This window comes from Nilaparvata lugens, chromosome 1, assembly GCF_014356525.2.
Source record: "Nilaparvata lugens isolate BPH chromosome 1, ASM1435652v1, whole genome shotgun sequence".
NCBI lineage: Eukaryota > Metazoa > Arthropoda > Insecta > Hemiptera > Delphacidae > Nilaparvata > Nilaparvata lugens.
The window spans coordinates 65,471,576-65,481,186 of record NC_052504.1 but is presented as its reverse complement, the minus strand read 5'-3'; the positions used below and the strand labels follow the sequence as shown (position 1 = coordinate 65,481,186).

General features: G+C 33.5%; 1 protein-coding gene across 2 annotated transcripts in view; it reads right to left on the bottom strand.

Annotated features, from left to right (window-relative positions):
- Positions 1–5,144: 5,144 nt before the first annotated feature.
- LOC111058767 (prolactin-releasing peptide receptor-like) overlaps positions 5,145–9,611 on the bottom strand; it is a 297,162-nt gene continuing 292,695 nt past the window's right edge. For both annotated transcript variants that reach the window (XM_039439860.1, XM_039439868.1), the window contains exon 9: positions 5,145–7,807. The gene's annotated coding sequence lies outside the window, so the exon portion shown is untranslated. The remainder of the gene's footprint in view (positions 7,808–9,611) is intronic.

The following is a 9,611-nucleotide window of genomic DNA, read 5'->3' as shown; positions in this document are numbered from 1 at the left end:
CGTCTTGTACAGTAGGCAATCATTTCTCAGAGCGTTTCAATTGTGGAGAGTGAATCATGATTTTGTCGTGGAGAGCACTGTCTTATTTTTGTAGCTGTGAGTTATTGTCCAAATCTATCACATTGCGATAACAAGCATCATCTATCATATCAGAAGGAGCATCTAGAGTTCCTTGTCATTTCGAGTGTGTTACTCTCTCACACATTGTTCAGCATTCGCGACAATTGGTAAACCTGCTACTAAATGAAAACATTATATATAAACTGAGGGAGAATAGCAAGCGTCAACCGGAAAAAAAGATGAATGTATGGATTTCTATTCAATTTGAGAATAAGTTAGAGAAAATAAATTCTAATGATTTTCAATTTATGGAATACCTTCTAATTTAAATGAACTTTTATTTGGTTGATTGGTGAAAAAAATATTCGAGATATCTCAACAAGGCAACAAACCACATATACTTCAAAATTGTTTCTCAGTGGAAAAATGTAAACTGCTTAATATCTGGAAATCTCAAAAGGTTTGTTCTCATCAATAAGATATGTAGACACATAGAAAACAATATTAAATAAACGTGGTAATCGAATGATATCCATACAGAATATCAAGATTACAATATTAATTATTAATTTTGAAAGAATTCATTCAAGACATGATGAAACCTCAGGAGCTCATGATATTCACTCCATAGTAATGGCATTCATTGTAATGCGAGAAACTGATGAAAATTGAAAGTTTGTGGCAGATGACCGTGATAAGGCATGAGAGAGATCACCTTTCCAAGTGAAATTTGTTTGCTTCACAGAAGTTGGTGCAGGATGGAAAGTAAATTACTTAATCACCTGAATCCGAGTAAATCCTCAAGCTTGGAGTTGGCTCATGGCCGATCCAGAATTAAGTCCACTAATTTTGTTACAGTGCAGTTCACGGCTTGGATTTGCCAGCTCCAATCTTCTCCTCTGAGAAACTAATAATGGTATCTTCTTTCTTTTATGAAGGTCATTCCTCCACTTAACTAATGAATGAAAAACGATTGTATATCTAAAATATTATTAACATGGTGAAGGATTGGTGATTGATTAGTAATTCGCGGTATACTTGCCACTCTTCCTCATGAATATGATAAGCCCAACATGTATGCGTACAATCAACGTTCCATTTTTATTGCAGAATTCAATCACATCACTTAATGATGATATTGTTTGTAGGCTACTCACGTGATTTGATCTCCAATCCATACTGAATGATTGTTCTGAGAATATTGCACTAATTGGCTACTTCAACCAATAGCCAATTCAATTACACCTGCAGCTACCTGTTTGGCTCGCTGATTGAGTTATTCAATCAACAGGTACACTGAATCTGCAACTATAGTGAGGTCCAAATAATAATGGCAGTGGATAAAGATAGGAGAACAACGTTGCCGGTCCTCTGTTTTCTATAGATGATAGCTGATACAGGTTTATTGAAGTAATATTAACTGTTCATTCTCGTTTGAAATAATCAATTATATTTTATTAAGCAAGAAATAATATTTTTCAATAATTTCATAATGAACTTTCATAATCAAGATGAAATATTTTGTTAATTTAATGAACAATTATACATTGTTGAAAGACAATCTGGCAACAGAGCAAAGCAAGAAAGAGATAGCGCTATCCGCTTTGTTGAAAGATAGACAAGGATAGCAATACCATTGCTAATCAAACACTGCTATTATAACGTGGACGTCACTATAATGTGAAATGATGTGGAGTTGAAGCATGCACCTCAATGACATTTTAAAACCATATTCAATGAAGGGCAGAGCTCTAGTGTGTCAAATGCCCTCCACGATTTCACACAGTAAACATAAGATATAGTAACGATATAGTGATGACTAAAGCATATCTAAACCCTCTGATTGGTGATAAATTTTAACTCACGCTTCGCCCCCTGCACCCTGTTAGAAGCCTCCGCGCTTTGCGCTCCGGCTGGGAGGCGGGCTTCGCCCGCCCAATTGCCTTTTATGACTGTATAGGGTTGGATAGCAGCATCCGCGCTTAGCGCTCCGGCTGGGAGGCGGGCTTCGCCCGCCCAATCGCTTTTTATGACTGTTTAGGGTTGGGTAGCAGCCTCCGCGCTTCGCGCAGTTAGTGTTCAATTTTTACTGTTTACGTTCACCCAAATTTTCAATCAGCTGCTCTAATATTATTATGCACTATTCAGATAAGCAACACCATACATCCTCATATATAATTATAAACTAAGCTTACCTTGTCCAAATACAGCATTGTAATGAGTGTATGGATATTATGTGTGTATATGGGCATTGCAATGCTGTATTTAGACAAGGTAAGCTCCGGTAATGAATGCTGTGACAAACGAAGTTTGTTGGCGCATGCGCAAACGAGGTTATAACTTTACTGGAATCCGAAATGGATATACGGATACCGTAACTGTAGCCACAGCGAAAAATCAACAATGTGAAGCCAGCCTTTGGAACACTGCCAAAGATATCTCACACACACACACACACACACACACACACACACACACACACACACACACACACACACACACACACACACACACACACTCACACACATACACAGTTTTCTATGAAAACTCAATTTTCCGGGTCGCCATTTGAATTTGGCTGAAATTTAGCTATGGTTATAGGCATATCTCCGGGAGCTAAACAAAAAAGCTTGTAATAAATTTTTTGTGGGAAAAAATTTAAATGTGTCTCAAATATTTGGTATTATAACGTGGACGTCACTATAATGTGAAATGATGTGGAGTCGAAACTTACACCTCAATGACATTTCAAAACCATATTCAATGGAGATCAGAGCTCTAGTGTGTCAAATGCCCTCCACGATTTCAGACAGTAAACATGATATAGTAACGATATAGTGATGACTAAAGCATATCTAAACCCTCTGATTGGTGATAAATTTTTAATTCGGTACGGTAGCTGAATAGATCGCAGTAGGTGATTCCAGGAGAATATTATTTGTTTTTGATAGTATACAACGAAATATAATTTATCGCATGAATAACGTTACCAATTTCATGGTATTTAACTACAATGACTTTAATTTCTCGCATTGCCAAATAAGCTGAAATTTTTGAAAATAGTTCTGCTTTGAAACTTAAATGAATCTTTCAACTGAATATTTCTGTGTGTATAGTAAGACATAAGAATGTGTATGTGTATGTTAATAGTAACATAAATATAGATATGTATCTAACACAATGTATGTACTTACAATTTAATGTTATTTTTTCACTATAAGTTGAAATTTGATAGCTTTGGTAGCTTTGTCTTTCTGGGGACGGTATAACCGTTCAACTATTAAGTATAATCGAACTGCTAATTACTATACTATAGTTCAGTATAGTTGTTAATCTGATCATGTGTTTTCTGGGAACAAGCTTATTTAATTAGGACTCGGGGCGTTCTCGAAGCTTACTCCGGTAACAAGTTTGTCGCTGCTTTTTTCCGGCCAGGGTTGTTGGTTGCGTTGCGCTGCCTGCCATGCGCTTCTTTCCAGTTGCCACTATAATGGTGTTTTATCAGTGAGGCGAACTCTAACTCTGAAAACTCCAACTTTTAATCTGATTACTCAGCCCGTCACTGATCTTTATCTTCCTTCGAGCCATCATAAAAGTAGAGTATAGATGTGGAGCGGGTATACAAAAGTGTAGGACTCTCTAAGGGCCGGAAAATCAACAAATATAATCCCGGGATGTTTGCTCATAATCGTCTCAGCAAAACGAGTTTTAATAAGAAAGGTCTTCAAAAGTCTCAGATCAGACTCGGGCTGAATTTTACCCGAGCAAGTTTGTCAGGAATAATGATGTAATGCACTTTTGAAACTCAACTTTGGAGAGTGGATTCAACATTGTATGTGGAAAGAGGAATCTTATCATATCGTCAAAATGATTCCGACAAGTTGTATGAATTGGCGATGGATGAAAAATGATTGAATATTAATATGGTTGAATGTAATTGCGAAAGAATTGAAAATAATCAAGTGCAGCACAAACCACCGCTAGCTATTCTGGAAATTATGTTGTCTATTGTAGGTACAAGACACAAGTGGTTACTGGCACAAGTGAATCTATGAAGTAGCCGAAAGATGACGCTAAAGTGAAATCAGAACTCAACCAGAATGAAAACCTTTTGACCAAATTGAGTGGGCCTACATTATTCTTTATAAATAAAAATGAAACCTATAATTCTAATATAAAATTAGGATTGAACCTAATATAAATGATATGTACGAGTATATGAGTGTAATAGAGATAAAAGCTGTTAGTGTATGAGTGAAAAAATATGAAGTTATTCAGTTCTTCTCGAAATCTTTCATTTTGCAAAGAACTGATGACTTAGCGGAGAACTATTGTTTATTGTTAGGAATAACTATGACTACCTACGAGTATTCAAGACTATTTGAGTAAGAAAATATGAAGTGAAATGGTTCTTCTCTTGTAATGGAAACAGGTAAATTGCTGATTGCTGAGCTTGGAATTTGCTACTGTTGACATGATTTCCCCTTTTCGAAATCACTCGATTTAGGGCAAGACGTTTGAATCTTAGATGATTTACTCAGATGAGAGAAGATATTTTCGTTACCAGCAAAATGCACTGTTTACATGAGGATGACTGAATTTACTCGCATTTCGGGAAATTGTTATTTTCATTTCGATTCATTGCCCTTACCGGATTAATTCGTTGAGATTATTTTTATTCTTCAACCTCAATAGAGGAATATTCCTATAATTATTATAAAATCATCCATGGGAATGGCTACCTTGGAAGATTTTTATCAAATATATATTGCATTTTATTCAATTTTATATGATGTATACTTCTTCGTTGTTAATATCAATATATTTTAATTCGAAGTATTTGGTTTACCTTTCAATTGAATCAATAATATTCATGTAAATAAATGATATCAAGTTTTAAACTTGAATTTATATTGATTTTCCAATAAAGGATAAGACTAATAAAATCAGTTTTTGGACGTGCTAAGTGACAAAACTCTATAAGGCTCTGACGAGCTATTTGCTTAAGATTGGCTTTTAATCATTGCCCTATTGCTTTCGAACTTGATAATTTTCATAAGAGAGGAAAAATAATTGAAAACATATAATTACATCAAAATACTATAATTCATCCAATATCAATAACATTAAACAGTCTATCATGACTAACACATACCTCTACTCAAGGGGGCTCAGACCTTGAGGAAAGATACAAATATGTTTGATTAGATTACAATATATTATTTACAATTGTTTCTATTGCTAAAAATATTACATTCAATATAATATTTATTGGAACTTGGGCCAGCTGAATTGGAAAACGATGTTATCAATGGATGGAATTTGAATCAGTACTTATGAACTCTTGAGTAATGGTTTAATAAACTTTTAACTCTGTAATGAATATGTTTCAATTATTAAGAAGTTGGAATAAATGATGAATGAATTGGGGAGATGAAGGAAAATACAGATTTGTTACTGTTATAAGTTATGTCAGTTGTCGTTTTCACGGATAATCAACGAAGAGACGATTTATTAGCAGCAATAATTCTTTTTTGTTTACGAAACTTATATGTTGATAGAATTGTCATACATGATAACGTCAACCGAACTAACTGTAGGATGTCATTCAATCATGTAGTAATCCTTACTGTGGACAATTACCCTAGTATATTACATTCTGTTCAAGGTTTCTTATGGGAGTTCGTTAACCTTATTCATTAAGATTGTTATCAAATAGTTACTCTACACTTGCTTATTGATACTAACTCAAATTGTTATTATACCCATACTAGTTCTAGTATAGGCCTACTCAATATCAACTATTATTCCAAAGGAATTTCTGTTACTATATCTTCAAGATGAGAATTTAGATGTATTCCAAAAATCTAATCAAAATATACTTCTAAAACTAAAAAATAAAATTTATATGAACAGTTGGCCCAAGACGCTTATTTTGATAGATTTAAAGATTTGGAATTGACATCGACAGTTGACAGTGAAAATGCAGTATCGATTGTATTCTGCAAGTTATACACCACGTAATCACGTAATTATTACCTACTAATATCAGTTTACTTATTGAATAATACACAACACAACATGATGATAAAAGCTTTACAAAATTCTTCTGCTCGTTATAATTTAGATAACTATCTCAACAAGTATTTTGTTCCTTGTACATTGGAATTTATACACATACAGTGATTATATTTATAATTTATATATACGATTCAGCAGTTATCACTGAAATGTTAACGGCAATAGAATTCGTATTTACACTATAACACTTTGTCCACGAGTAAAACACTTTTTCGTATGCACATAGATTGGAATACATTTTTCAATCCATCAACGTTGATTTAAGTTTATTTTGACAAAAATCTTGAAAGTTTATCAAATATTTTGAAAATAATTATAAATAATAATTTAAAAATAATAAATAATAATTTCCAATATCATTAAAAATCATGAATGGTTCTCTGATGAAAATACATCATGTTTCATTGTCAAAAGTACTATCATCTGTTCAAAGCAGACCCTTGGATAAAATTTGGCATTCATAATAATGTCATTCTATATTTTTGTCCCCTCATAACTTTAGTCACAATCATTCAATTCATTCATTAATTAGCGGTATAAAAGATCTCACAAGTATAGCCTAACATTCAAAATATGGAAATATTTATGAACACCAAATGAAATGAAATAATGGAGTCATCTCTAGAAATATCTATGAATAAATTGGAACTCGAAGCATACAGTCATTATAATAAATTCTTCAAAATCTGTCACTATATCTATTTACAATGATTCTCATCAAGCTTGGTGAAAGATGATAAATCTAATAAGTTAATATGCAATTTCATTTAGACTTTTACATTCAACATAAATATATTATTCATAAAGTATTAATCAACAGAATTTAAACATATTATAATTTAAATTATCGTATTCTGCATTTTAAATTTGATTAACAACAGTTATTGTGGCTTAAAATCAACGTTAATATTGTAATTGTGCCCAGTGAACAATGAAAAACTTAAATCATCAGCAACGTCGGAATGACATCAGATAATAATTTATTTCAGATTCATAAAAATGTAAAATACTGTGATATTTTATAGAACAGTATATCAATATTATTAACGATGACTACGTTGTTTTTCTTCCACTACGTATTTTTGTAATTTTGTGTGTGCCGCTGACTGGATTGTGTGCAAGGTTGGTCATCCATGCAATACACTTCAAGGAGGAATGTACTTAACGATTAAATGTTATTTACAAGACATTTTATTTCCTATAAATTTCATGTCATACTACAAAATTGAATTTCCAATGAATAATGTCTGATTTCTTTCATAGAAGTTACATACGTTACCATACATCATTCTAGATTAGTACAGTATTTGATGAATGTCTTCAGTATTTTGCTTTTTCATTCTCACTTACAATAATAAATGTGACCTGAATGGATCTGATAAGAATTTCCAAATCGATCGCAAATGATAGGATAACGTTTGACTCAATATTCTTCCCTACATAGAATTCAAACTTAGTACAAGCACTGCTAATGATTGATAGCGACTAACGATGCCTTTACCGCCTCACGACGTTCCATTGCAGTAGTGGGTTGTGCGTGGTGCTCATACATCATGCTTGTATGCTACCCTCATCGTTTCCGTTATGCACACTAAATTCCATTCCTGTGCTCTAGAATGATGTAGTCACTGTCTTGTCAGCAGGCCACACTACTGACTTGGGTATCCTGGAACAGATAATTCATAACATATCATTCACACATCCTTACTACAATATGAAGTGTATGTTATTAATACTTGATACTTGAGAGTTTGAAAACCTTTTTGGAATGAAAATGTATAGAAAAAATGAACGTTGTACGGTATTTCCCATCATATCTCTTCAGAAATTGTGAGAGCCAAGAAACACCTGATGCGAGTACTAATTTAGTTTGAAGTTTTATTTTCTCAATGATCTCATGTTATTTATATCTTTTGAGCGTGAGAAATAAGGTAGGGTATAAAATTGGAACAATTGCAGCCGAAGACATTTGCGAAACAAACATATCCGCGGATAAAAGGGTGCAAACAGAAGTTATTAGCAGTTGAATAAAGTCGCCCTGATCCCGGTCAGAAACAATGTAGAGCTAATGCCATTTTGGAAGAGGAGACTACAGACAATTTCTATTACAAATATAGATTGATGGACAACTTGAAAATATTGAAGGTTTCTTTAGCTAGGTGACAATGCAATCAGAGAATGTTTGTAATAATATTAGGAATATTATTAAGTAGAAAGATAGGTCTAGAAATATTAGTGGTTGAGTCTGAAAATATTTTCCATATGCTGGTAGGATGCCAGGGATCCACTTTTGTTTGTAGGTTGATACCCAAAAGTTGGTCGCAAATGTCATCCTTTTCCGAGTTGGTTGTGAATGCCCTCTTTTTCCAAGTTAATCGCAAATGTTCGCTTACCATCGAGATGAGATGATGAAAAATTCAGTATGTGTATGCTGTGTTTCGAGCCCAAGACTGTACTGGCATCAGAATTCAATCAATCAATTTTTAAACATCTTATCAAACTTTGAGAAAGCCTCATCTGTCTGAATTACCGAGTGTGATTGGTTTGCAAACGAATAGTTACCAAACGATTTCTTAATCAGTCTAAAGAAGTTATAAGCTAATCCCTTGAATCGCTTATTTACTGGAAACAACATATTGATCAATATTCGATTATCGTTTTTGGGTGTTGATGTTAGTGAAGTGAGTTGATTCTATGTGAAAATACTTTCCTCCAGAGAGAAAATTTCTCAGGAAAAGAGCTGTAGCCTACATTTTCTGTGAAACATGCATATAGCCTGCAGTCATTACTCATGGAATGAAAGCACGGAAATGAATTTTTAATAAGTCCGGTTCATCAGGAAGACGGCTTCCTATTCCGGGTGAGAGCTTTTAGTTTGTTTCTGGAGGTGTAGATCCAGAGAGAAAATTATTATTCTCTATTCCTTATATTATTGTTCAGTTGAATATCTAAAGCTTTTGAAAAATTCCTTGATTTTTCGAGCTCATGAGTTTTAAGGATTATTTATCATTCATTAATTTCAAGGGTAATTTATCATACAGTGTGAGTCATATGTATGGGAACTCTTCAATACGTTGGAGACTGTTGTACATATAATACTGTAACTTTCAGGATAAGTTATTGGTTGTATAATCACTCTACCTTTTCACGTACAACTGAATTTCAACCTCTCATAAGGGGGTAGAACTCGAATATTTTAAATGTAAACACCCATTGTGTAGTGGTATTGGTATTGATGCCGAGAAAGATGGCATCGATAAAAATGTTCTATGATACTTGTATAAAAAATGGCGGCTGATTGAAGTTTTCGTTTTTAAGGAAATGAGAGGTTGTAACTCAAATATTTTGAATCTAAACACCCATTGTGTGATACATCATTACAAAGGCCTTTACAGAACGAGAAAGAAGACATAAATTAAAATTATTCTATGATACTTTTATTAAAAATGGCAGCTGATTGAACTTTATCA